Here is a 12,013-nt window from a genome sequence, read left to right as displayed (position 1 = left end):
CCAAAGGCATCAAAGCTGAGCTACTTTCCTTTGAAAATAGTCTTGGGTGGGCTGTGATTATTCCTAGGCATTTATAATGCCACCCATCACACAGGTTTTATCCTAGCTAATTTTGTCTTACATTTCTTGATGTTTTTGTCTATTATTTTTTACTTTTGATGCACTCAGCTAAATAAGCTCGAATTTGCTCCCAGGAGAAAATCCAGCTCTGGGAGGTGGTGCAGCTTAGAACCAGGCTGTGCAGGCAGCCCTCCTGGGGAGCCCAGTCTTCCCCAGCCCAGCAGAGTGGCTTCTGCATTGGTCGTGTGTACCAGCAGACCTGTGTGTCCCCTTGCTGCCACCACCCTGGGTGTCCCCTCTCCTCTGCGCTCTAAATCAACCCCTAAAAAGCTCTTGTAATAGACTTTGCCCCTGAGCTTGAATGGCTACAAACACAAGTGACCCTGGCTGCTCTCAACGTGCTCTCATGAGCCTCCGTCCGGCCAGCACAGTAAGGCAGTTTTGGTATTTTGTCTTCTGAGCAAAACGAATGGAGTCCTGCAAGCGAAACATCACCTGCTGATAGCACTGCCGTGTGCTCAGTTCATTTGGATCTGGGAAGGAAACCTGTGCTGCTGCAGTAGTGTTGCAGAAGGAAGGAGTAAAAGGTTAGCAGGGTCCCTCTGCAAGGAGCTGAGTGGCTGCTGTCTGTCAGTCTGTCTAGGGAAAGTGCTCTTCAGAAGCAGCTGCAGCATTAGCTGTGTCCTGTGGGGGGGTCTGAACTCTGCAAACCCAGCTGCTTTTTGGGGTGCATGTGGCATGCAGCGATGATACGGCATGAAAGGCCACAACCCTGTTCTTGAAGATGACCAGAATGGCTTGAGGCATTGATCCCACAAAGGGCTGTGCAGAGTGGCGTGCTTTTAATGCAATTCAAATATGAATCCGGTCACAAGGAAAAACCATCTGTAAGTCAGTCTTGAGCTGAGCTGTGCTCAGCCAGCCCCTGCAGGTGGCTGTGGGAAGCATCAAACGCTTCAAAAACACTTTGGGCAGGAGCAGGCATCAAAAACATCCCAATATGCTGCAAGGCTGCAGGGAAGGGTGTGTGTCCCAGGCTGGGTGTCCTTCCATGCAATGCCTGGGGTAGTCCCATTCCTTCCATCACCTGGCTCTTAGTGACTTAAACTAGGCAAGAAACATTGAAGATTTGCTGCAGAAATTGTGTTCACAAAGTCAGATCTTGAGGTGTGAGTATTTTTCTTATGGGCCTCACTCATGCCAGGGGCAAAGTCCTCTAGTTCCAAAACCTGGCCTGTCCAATTGGCCTTTAAAAATATATCAGGCAAAAAGTTTCCCATTTTCCTACTGAAGTTACTAAAGCAGCTTTTCCTATTACTGCTTCTTTTCTTATTATTCTCTCTCCATTTCTGCTATCTATGCAATCTGCTTATTTGCATATAGTTACTTCATTAGACCTCTTTTGTTCAGATTGCTAGTTTTTAGTTTTGAGGGGTTTTTCTTAACATTAAATTTTAGCCTTGTAAATTGGCTGTTGTGTGATAGATGCAGACCAAGTGAAAGTAATGAGATCAGGAGTAAAAAAGGTCCCAGCAATAAAAACAATGGCAAAAACCCCATGAGGGTCAGATTTTATTTTTCTAACTTACTGCTGATCAGGAATTTATCCTGCAGGAAACCGCGCTGGTATCAATGGAGTGAGAATGGTGGGTGTAACCTGACCTACAGAAGAACATGCTTCCATTTTCATTGTTTGGAGTTCCTTGGCTTCCAGAAGCCTTTCTGAATATGATGGTTCCCTCTGTCAGTATATCAGGAGTTGGAAGTCTCCAGAGCTACTCCCTGCGAGAGTGTTGTACTTCTGCCTGTGTGGGTGAGTGACATCCCTGCCTGTGCACATCAGTTCTTTCTCATTCCTCTGTAAATGGCAGGGTGCTCTCGTTGGGTTGCATCAACATGAATGTTTACTCTCTCCACAAGGAGCATGGCCAGTGTTCTGGGACCTGAGAAAGCAGACAGATTCCAGGCAGCTGCTTTGAGGAGGATTCTTCCATCTGGATTTGCGCCTTTGTGCCCATGAAGCTCAGTGGAGGAGAGACATGATCCCAACAGGACCTTTCTAGAAAAGTCAGACTGGGCTGTGAGGTACCTATGGCTTGGCTCAAATATTCTGTGGTAAAATGAAGGAGCAGCACACCTTGGACAGCTGACTGTGACGTTTGATCCAGTGAGGGCATTAGTGAAAATGGGATTGGAAAAAAGAGCTTCTAGGGAAGTTTAATCTGCAGCTGGGGGTGCAGTGGGTTTTATAGCTCCAAACACAGGGAGCTTCTGATAGCTAAAACAATGAAGGGTGCAAAAACAGTCACTTTAGGAAGTATCCATGACTTTGTCACCCAGCCATCTGTGCCAAAAAGAAAGGAAAACAGGCAAACTGAAAAAAGAAGTGTCACACTGTTACTGCTGCTGAGTGACACAGATGCTAGATTTATTTAGAGTCTGGAACTAATAGCTGTGCTGAATGATACACAGCTGATTTGGGTGATGTATGAATACAACCCAAGTTCAAAAATTTCACAAGACAGTTTTCAAGGCAGAAATTGTTAAGAGGTGCCCTTTACACATCACCAGCTAAGTGGTGTGTGCTCACTGTTTCAGAGCTACTGTGCCAGTTGGACAACTGCCAGGCTTGTAATGCTGCTCTAAAAGGGATCACTTGCCATGCGGAGTTTTTGCTTTTTCTGTTATCCAAACAGACTCACTTGAATGTTAATTTGTTCCTGGCTGCCAAGGACCTATTTCTGCAAGAAGCTGAGCCCTGTGCCTGCTGGAGGGGTTGTTCTCATCCCTGCTCCGCTGGGCTGGGGCTGTAGCCACGTGTCGGGGACACTGGCTGGCTGCACTCGGGGAGCAATCTGTCATTGGGATGTAAAACTTCCGGCCACAAAGGCATTTCCTTCTTTCAAAGTCCACTGCTGTGGCCTTGGCAATAAAGGGACAGCAGCTTTTTTCTCTCATGGGAGGTGACAACTGGAGAGGGCACAGGCGAGTGTTTGGAAAGGAAAAAGCCTCTTGGGTTTTTGGAACTGGGCTACTGTGATGTGCTCTGGTCTTTGGCCAGAGCCTGCCAGGGGACAACAGTGACATTGTGAATGTGGGCAGCTCAGTGTGGGTGATCCAGCCCTTGTGGGTTCAAAGCTAAAACCACCAGGATTCCTGTGCCATCAGCCCACTTCTCCCACAGTGTCTGGGCACCCTGGTCCTTCAGAGGCTGGTTGAGGATCCCTCTGGCTTGGAGGGGCCCTCAGAACTTACTTTTATCCTTCTTTTGCCTTGTTGTATTCAAGGTGGCAAAATAGCAGCCAGTGGCCTTGGCGTGGCTTCCAACAGGACTGTTTGACATCTTTCTAGTTATTTTAAATGTTTTGCAGTATCTTTTGATGGGAATATATAGGTTTTCTAAGTTCCTGTGACAGAAGGGAAGACAAGCAGGGGATGTCCTGAACTGCTCAGGGGCTGCAGGTGGGAAGGGACTAAAATATTGATGGAGACTCAAGCAGGTGGGAGAGGGTAGCAATGCAAAAGGTTTGATGAGAGGCAAAGGGTCCCTGCTGGTGACATTTAATGCACAGACTGCATTTGGCACATCCCATTGTTAGCTTTATGCCAGGGCTATCAATTCTCTGGGCAAGGGAGGTGAGAGGACTCCAGGTTGCAGTAGTGGTACCACACTGATGCTGGTGTGAGGCACTGGAGCCATGGGGATGCAAGGGAAAGAACCCCCCCACTTGTAGGTGTGTAAACCACTGGAAAGTCAAAAGGCACAGGCAAATCTCTGTTGGGTGATGTGCTTGACAAGGGGCTGGGATCTGCGCTGAACCTTCACTGCTTTGATTAGAAGGCACCTAATAAATAGGTTCAAATTTACCTAAATCTTCCTCCTCGTGCTTAGTTTCTTTATCAATGTTTTTGGATGCTTAAAGAAAAATGCAATTTTTTTGTGTCTGTTTTTAGCCAAGGGAAAAAAATAGAAGACTGTTCAAAATTTGATTAAATATTTAAAGCACAGCTTCTATTTAGAAACTGGCACTTTATCAAGTTAAACAGCCCATTAAGCTCATAATCATGCTCCATCTTTTGGGGCACAATGCCTTTTGCATCTTTTGAAATCAGTATTTGTGTCATCACTCAGCACGCGCACAGGGGAAATTAATCTTCCATTGCATTGTTTCATTTTACTGCTGACTGAGGTAATATTTTCAATATCTTTTTCATTGTTTATTTGCATTCTTTTTTTGACACATGACTTACAGAGGAAATTTGAAAACAAGTCACAAAATTGAGATCCCTGATAAGCTTCTGAAACTCCTTAAATATTCATCTTGAATATTCTACCATCAGTTGATTTGAGTAATTTCTTTTTCACTGCTAGCAGAGGCAGTCGTTCCAGCTTTGAGAATTGCTGTGGTCTTGAGGCCCTTTTGAGATTAGGTGATCAAATACTTAAAGGTGTGGCTTTTGCAAAAGAGTGGTGGTCAGTTCTGGGGGATGGAACCCAGAAAAAGCCCTGTGAAGGCCAGAAGGAAGAATTGAATCCTAGACTTCTGTACGGACTGGGGGTGTCAGAGCACCTCCCAAACGCTGGTTGAGAGATGGGGGATCACTGGCAACCACAGCGCCTGTGGCAGTAGTGGCATCCCAGGCGTGACAACTGAGGCTCTTCCAGGTCCCAAGGACTGTCTTTGCAGGGTGGGAAGTGAGTCTTCTCCCATATTCCGTGTTGTAGCGGGTTGGGTTTGTAACCAGGCAGAAACACCAATTTAGTGTAGTGGTTTGGTCCAAAATACTCATTACTGTTTATCCTCTGTGGGATAAGAATTAGGAGAAATGCAAAGCAGGCACCAAACTTGAAAGAATATAAAGAGGTTTATTAACAGACCTAAAAGAAGGGAAAAAAAAAAATCATACCACACCTTCAGAACTCTTCTCCTCCCCCCACCTTCCTCCCTTCTACCACTGACAATGTAAAAAGACAACCCTTAAGATGTTCAGTCTGTTTACCACTTCCATAATAACTTTTGTTCAGTCCATTTAGGAAGAGGAGTCTCTCTTGCCCATGCTATGAAAACATTATCACAACGAGACAGCCACCCGGGTTGGTTCTCCGCTTGCATGTGAGTCCCTTCTCCCGACTTGCAGCTTTTCCCACAACTGCTTTCGAGGGTCCACTCTTGAAGGCTTTTGGGGTAAAATTTTAAGGTTGAGCCGTTCAGGAACAAAAGTTCTCTTCACCCATCTCTGGGAGCATTTCATCTCTAAGAACAGAGGCCCTTCTCCTTCCCTGGGAGCAAAGGTCTTCTTCATCTTTAGGACTATCTCTGGTCCATCTCTAGGAACTGAAGTTTTCTCCTTTTCCATTTGGAGCAAAAGTCCTCACGCTTCCATCTCTCCCTGTTCAAATTTCTCATGAAATTACAGCTGCATCAACATCTGCCTATCTCAGCACAGATGCTTTTGCTCACAAGTACAAGTTGAACGCTCCACCCCCCCCATGCCTTCATGAAATTACAACGGGTACTCTGATACATCATAGCTTTACAGCAGAATTTCAGCTTTAAGCATCTCCTCTTTCTTCTCCCTCAGGTTTTCAGCTCTTCACAGCACTAAAAGGGTTAATCTCACCTAGGCCTTACAGCTGGAGTTTCGCTTATCGCTGTTGATCACATGATCTTTGCCGGACAGCGGTGCAGCTTCAGCTGAATCTTGGCTTCACTGGAGAAGGGGAACCAAGCTGCTCTGGCTGCCCACAGCAGGGCTGTGGGGGGGTTCCGCGGGTGGAACAGGGCCCATCGGCTCCAGGGTGGCCGTGGCCTGGCCTGGCCTGGCCTGAGCAGGGCCTGGGCTGGGCCCACTGGCCCCTGCACGGGCCCGCAGCCACCTGTCCCAGCGCCGGAAACGAGAGAGAGAGGGTCTGCCTCGGAGTTTCCTATTCTTAAGTGTGGATCACAGAGGCGGTCACAACTTTAAGTGGCTCAAAGAATTGTCCATATTCAAACTGGCCAGCTGATAGGTTCTGTCAGGTCACAGAGGAAGCTGTAAGCACCCCTTTGCAAGAACATCACTTCCAGGACTATGCTTGCTAACCCATGGCACACGTGCCAAGCAAGGATCCTCTCCATGTCAGCTGGGTGATCGCTGCAGGGCTCTGTTTAGTAAGTCAGGGTACACCTTTATTAGAAGTGCAGTTGCCACTCGTTAGCCTTACTGCATGCACAGTAATAGTGACTTGAACAGAATTTTTCTCCTCCCCAGTCTTACATCAAGGAAAGTTCTCCTATTTTTGTTACCTCTCAAACTAACAGAGGCAGGCTGCTGGTTTTTTGAATAGTGTGTCTGCTTCCTATGACAAGGCTGACTTAGAAATACATTGCATTCATAGGGTGCAAGATGTGGCATTTTAAAGCCCTGTATCCTTTTGCAAATGTAATCTTTTTTGTGGAATGACTACAAAAAGTGAGTTATTTGCATTAAGAGACTCACAATGAATGCTTGCAGATTAATCTTATAGCGCATAAGTATGGCTGTAAAGGATAGAGACTGCAGCAGCAAAGCCATCACTGTACTTTATGTGTCAGGAGTGATAAGGTTATATCAGCAGAGCAAGCAACTGAGCAAAATCTATTGTTGTTTGTGGGTCGGGAGGCAGTTTGATATCCAAGCATAAAAGACATGTAACCAGGTCACATTCTTTGCTCCGTGCCTCATACTTGGAATTAGTGCCCAGCTTTTTCAAAGATGTTTCCTGTTATTGCTGACAGTTCATTTTCCACAAGGAGTCCAAGCATTTCCTGGCATCCTGAGTTAGATCCTGCTCATGTTCCAAACCCCCAAATGCCATGTTTTCTCAAAATGAACTTGTCAGAACCCACACCTTCTCCATCAAACATTCCCCACACCAACTCTTTCCAGGGGCTTGCCAAACACCGGGCTGCACCAGCTGAGGCTGACCTAGGGAGGCCTCCTGCAGCTCAGCCCCCTTCAGCCTCCACACTTTAGCAGTGGCTTTACACGTGCCACACGTTTTTGTTTTCCTCCTGGGTTTCTCGTTCCTCTGTGGTAGCCCATGTGAGAAGCCTGATCAGCTTGCCCCTGCTTGTTGGTGTATGATAAGCAGTTGTACACTTAAGATCAGCTCCAGGGTCAAAGTCTCTGAGGATTACTATAACTGCTGGTACTAATTAAGTTTCTTTATACCTATTAGTGCCAAGTAAGGGAGCTCCCTGCTTTGCCTATCATGTTGCCATTGACTATTTCCAGGTTCTCCTAGTGACTTTTCATGAACCTCCTTTTTCCCTGGGCAATACAGTAGTCATCCACAAATCTTTGCAGTGAGCAGTGTGCAAGAAAGAATGCTTCAAAAAATACCCAGAGTACAGGCAAAGCCTCTTACACACACGGTGAAGTTTGGTTTCTTTCTGAGCTAATTCCCAGTTCACTGAGTAGGAGGAATGTTCACAGGTGTCACTGTAATATGCTGGTTCTTGGAGATCTGAAATGGTGTTTCTTTCTCACAGCATGGGGACAGCATACCTTATGCTAAAATAATGCAATGCATCAGTGAGCTAGTCTTTTCTTGCAGAAATGAATATTGTTTATTAGATGAGGTATTTCTTCATCCCAGATTTTCAGAGCACAGTTATTTCCTTGGTGAATATGAGTAATTCACACATATTCTGCTACATTTCCTGTTTGATTGTAAGGGAAATACTTGCAGCATCCAGCCTAGAGGTTCTGGTCCCCAATGGGAGGCTGACATGACTTGAAATACGAAAGTACTGAGGAAAATATAAGAAATACGTAAATATTGCAGTTGTTATTGTCAAAACTCATAGACTCATTTAGACTGGAGAAGATCATCAAGTCCAAACATTAACCCAGCACTGCCAAGGCCACCACTAAACCATGTCCCCAAGCACAACATCCACACGTTTTAAACCCCTCCAGGGATGGTGACCCCACCACTGCCCTGAGCAGCCTGTTCCAGTTCTTGATAACCCTTTTTATGAAGCATTTCTTCCCAGTATCCAGTCCAAACCTTCCCTAACACAATTTGAGGCCACTTCCTCTTGCCCTACTGCTTGCTGCTTGGGAGAAGAGACTGACCCCCACCTTGTTACACCATCCTTTTGGGTAGATGTGGAGAGCAGAAAGGTCTCCCTCAAGCCTCCTTTTCTCCAGGATAAACACCTGCAGCTCCCTCTCCATAGAAAATCTTACGCTGTTGTAAGATGCTATTGAACACTGAAACAACAGGGGTGAAGTGAAGTGTTAGCAGCACATTTGCATAGGTGGGAAAACCAAATGAACAGTTAAAATTGATGTGAAACCCCCAGTGATGCATCAGACTGTAGCAGGTTACAAAACAGGAGAAAGCTTAAATATGTGTGGGTATTTTATAACTCCATCATAGGATAATTTAAAGCACAGGGCAAGCAGCAGTGAGTAAATATTTAGGGCTATAATTTTTGCACAGTATTTAGTCATATATTAAACGTTTACGATATACTTCTCTCCCAGAACCCAGCCTACAGGGAAGAATAGTCTGCTTTTCTGGAAAGTGCTTGTGTAAGGCATAGAACAGGCCAGAAGGTGCTTATTTACCCTCTATGCAAAGGTTGCAGTGCTTGCTAGGAGGCACAGTGGAAGGGCTGCCTAGACCAGTCAGATACAACCCCAGGTGATGACTGGAGGTTGTAAATAAATAAGTAGTCCTGGAATTTGTTCCCAGTACTAAATACGCTGTGAATTGGGCACTAAAGCAGGAGATGTGTGTGCCCATAAACCAGCCCAGCTATGAAGAGAACTGTGTGCAGAGATGTGCTTGCAGCTGTGATTCAGCTGTGCATGGGAGGTGGGGAGTGGTTGTGGTGCCTCACACACTCTTGCCTCCTCTTCTCCTGCTACCTGTGGTGGCCTTTCAAGTAGATTTACTTCCTAAATAAAAAATACTGGACAGTAAATGTAATAAAGTCATTTACTTGCTCCTGTTGTGTTTGAATAAGAATAGACATACATTTAGAAAGCCTGACTGCTTCCTAAGTCGTGAGAACGAGGGCTTCTGTTGGATGCTAAATACTGCAAATTAGAGCATGTATTTCTTATAAATGTTCAACAATTTCAGACTGGCCATGATTTGCCTTTATTTTCACTGGTACCAGTCAGGGTTGGAAATCACACAGACACTTTTCTTTCCATTTGATCTGTAAACTCAGATGTAGCCTGTTCTGTCATAGCAGCTGCAACTTCTTTGTTGGAAGGACAACCTGATCAGGTCTTTCTCACCCAACAGCTGACTGAAGGGGCCACCAACCTGCAACTGGATGTAGTGGAAGGCTCAATTGCTTCAGCAGCTCTGAACTGCACCCCAGCTCCCCAGCATGATGTCTGCTTGAAAGGGAAACTCTGCAACCAGGGTAAACACCTGATTGTTTCCTAATCCATGCTATCCTGCATGAAGGTATGCTGCTATTTTAAACCACAGTGATGTAGATGTGTTATAACCACCCTCTCTACTTTTTATCTGTCACCAGCTGGCTGTTGTTGATGATTTATAGGATTAGATTTCAGACCTCATTAACCAACATAAGAGCATCTATGTGCTAATTTCATCCTGTCAAATATTATTTGTAATAAACATGCTGGTAGTTTCCCCGAGTGGGGTTTATTGACTAAAACAGCAATGAGGCAGTGCCCACACACTGATCTGGTGGCTCTGTCATTAGTGAGCAGGCTGGTGGATAGAGCCCCATGTGCTCCTGGAACCCTGCTCAGCATTTGTCAGATGAGAGAGCCCAATCCAGCAATCCCTGCTACTGTCAGTGGGATGGGAACACTTAGAGCCCTCCCTTTTCCTGGTAATTCCAGCAATTTTAAAAGCATCCTCATAACACAGCCCCATACATGGGTATTTTCTTTTTATCTGAAAGCTCGTGCCAGCATTCGTAGCTTAGGCAACAAAATGTTATTTATTTCAAGAGCCTAAGGTACCATCTGTTAGCAAAGCAAGGAAAATAGAAGTATCTGAAGGCACAGCTGGTCCCATGGCTCCTGGCTTTGGGTGCTGGGACCCAAATTTCCTTTCAGTAATGTTCCACACTTGCTCCAAACTATGGAGTGCTTGGAGGTGACATTCTCAATCTGCCTGACGTCCTCCATGCCACCCAAACCCACCTCCAGTTTCTTTCTTCCTTTCAGGAAGCAAGGTAAGGTTATTAATCCCACATCCCTGCTTAGGGCAAATCACTGTTGCCAGGAAAAGTTCCACTAAAACAGTGCTTGTCTTACAACCAACTCCAGGGAGTCCAAAATCAGTGAGTAGAGACTTCAGAGAGCAACAAGGCCACTTGTTCTGCTTCCTGGCTGGCCAATGAGGCTGAATGCTGAGATCCCTGTCAGCTTAGGATGTATTTTTCTCTACTCCGAAATAGCTACAGTCCATGTGGCATTTGTGACATTTGTAAAACAAGAAGACAATCCAAATTCTCTGTGATGGGAGTGCTGGGGTCAAAGAAAGAAGATGGTGCTGGAGAAGGCTGTGCATGCAGGGCAAAGGATGCATGATGTGCCTGTGAGCCCCAGCTTGCGCCTGTAAAGCCATAGGGGAAAGGTTCTGGAGAGAGCTGTCTCCTCTCCAGGCTGCTGCTGGGGATGCTTGGGGCAGAAGCCACCTCCACCACGTCTCACACTCCCACTTTCCCTGGGCACAGAGCAAGGAATGGGCATCTGAGCACTAAGGATTTGTTACAGGACTCAATACAGCCTGGGGTGTTTGTTACAAAAGCAGGCTGTTGGTGTAATACAAATCACAGTAAACCCTGCTGGAATAGCAATTCTGTGGTTTGGCCAATTCCCTGTATTTGGAAAAAAAATGAGTTCTATGTATTTATTAAAGTCTGTAACTGCTGTGATGAGGATTGATACCAGTGGTACCCATTAGATGAACAGATGGTGCTCCTCCTGTGTTTTGTTACTGCTGTCACAGATGGGGAGAGCTCCTCTTTGAGGAAAGCCCTGTTTGGCAAACGTTACCTGCTGGGGTTGGGATGAGCAAAGCAGCCTGGATTTCAGGTCCTTGCAATCTCCATCCCAGAGCCCATGATCGCTGACAAGGATGGGCACTCTGCAAGCATCCTCAGTAGACAGGGCAAAGCTAGCTTAAGAGGAAGGTGTCACAAACCTTCTGTGCTACTCTTTAACACCTCTGGTGTTCCACCACAGCCCAGGCAGATTTACAGAGGGAGGGAGGCTTTTAAATGGTGGCAACTTCTGCACTGCTTCCCTGACGTGGTGCACGCTCCCCCTGCGGGGCAGGGTGTGTGGCACCAGTCCTGTTCCCTCCATCCCAGCAGAGCCCACTGGGACCCAGCTGGTTGCTGCTCCAGCAAGGGCAGCTTTGTGTTGCCCCTGCTGTTCCTCCACCTTGGTATCCACTCACAAGACCTGGCTGTAATGCCCTGGGTTTTCCCAGATATTAACACTTAGGGCACATCCATTCTGAAGAAAATTTGTGCCTGGGCCCTTAGCTTGCAAACCAGGTAAGCTGAGTTTTTGTACTGCAAAAGCACACGTGGCTTTTATCTGAGCAGACTTGTTTTAGAGTAGCCAGAGCTGCTGTGGATTGCATTGGGAAGGAAGATTTTTTGACATAATTTCCAGGTTCCTTTCTGTTTTGCTCCCTGGGCTGCTCTAAAAGCTTTGTTTGGCACATCATAAAAGCCTTTGGGTGGTTTGGCAACCAGATGAGCAACCGGTTGTCTTGTCCCAGTAGCCAGGCCTCCATTACCAGCTCCCAGCTTAAGCTCCTGTGCTGGCTGGGTGCATCTCCTGATGCTCACTGAAGCTGTCATGTTGCCAGAAAAATGTTTCAGCAGCTGCAGTCTTGACTCCAATGGCTCTTGAAATCCCATTTACAGGATTTCCTCTCTGCTTTGCAGGGAGACAGTCCTAAGCAATG

At 46.2% G+C, this 12,013-nt stretch overlaps 1 long non-coding RNA gene across 1 annotated transcript; it reads left to right on the top strand.

Moving 5' to 3' along the window:
• Nucleotides 1-1,676: 1,676 nt before the first annotated feature.
• LOC116451191 lies at nucleotides 1,677-9,584 on the top strand. Its single transcript, XR_004243120.1, has 3 exons — nucleotides 1,677-1,873; nucleotides 1,981-2,145; nucleotides 9,350-9,584. It is a non-coding gene; the product is annotated as an uncharacterized LOC116451191 (long non-coding RNA).
• Nucleotides 9,585-12,013: the final 2,429 nt, after the last annotated feature.

Source organism: Corvus moneduloides, chromosome 14 (genome assembly GCF_009650955.1).
Source record: "Corvus moneduloides isolate bCorMon1 chromosome 14, bCorMon1.pri, whole genome shotgun sequence".
In the NCBI taxonomy this organism is placed as follows: domain Eukaryota; kingdom Metazoa; phylum Chordata; class Aves; order Passeriformes; family Corvidae; genus Corvus; species Corvus moneduloides.
This window is presented reverse-complemented; position numbering and strand designations above follow the sequence as displayed.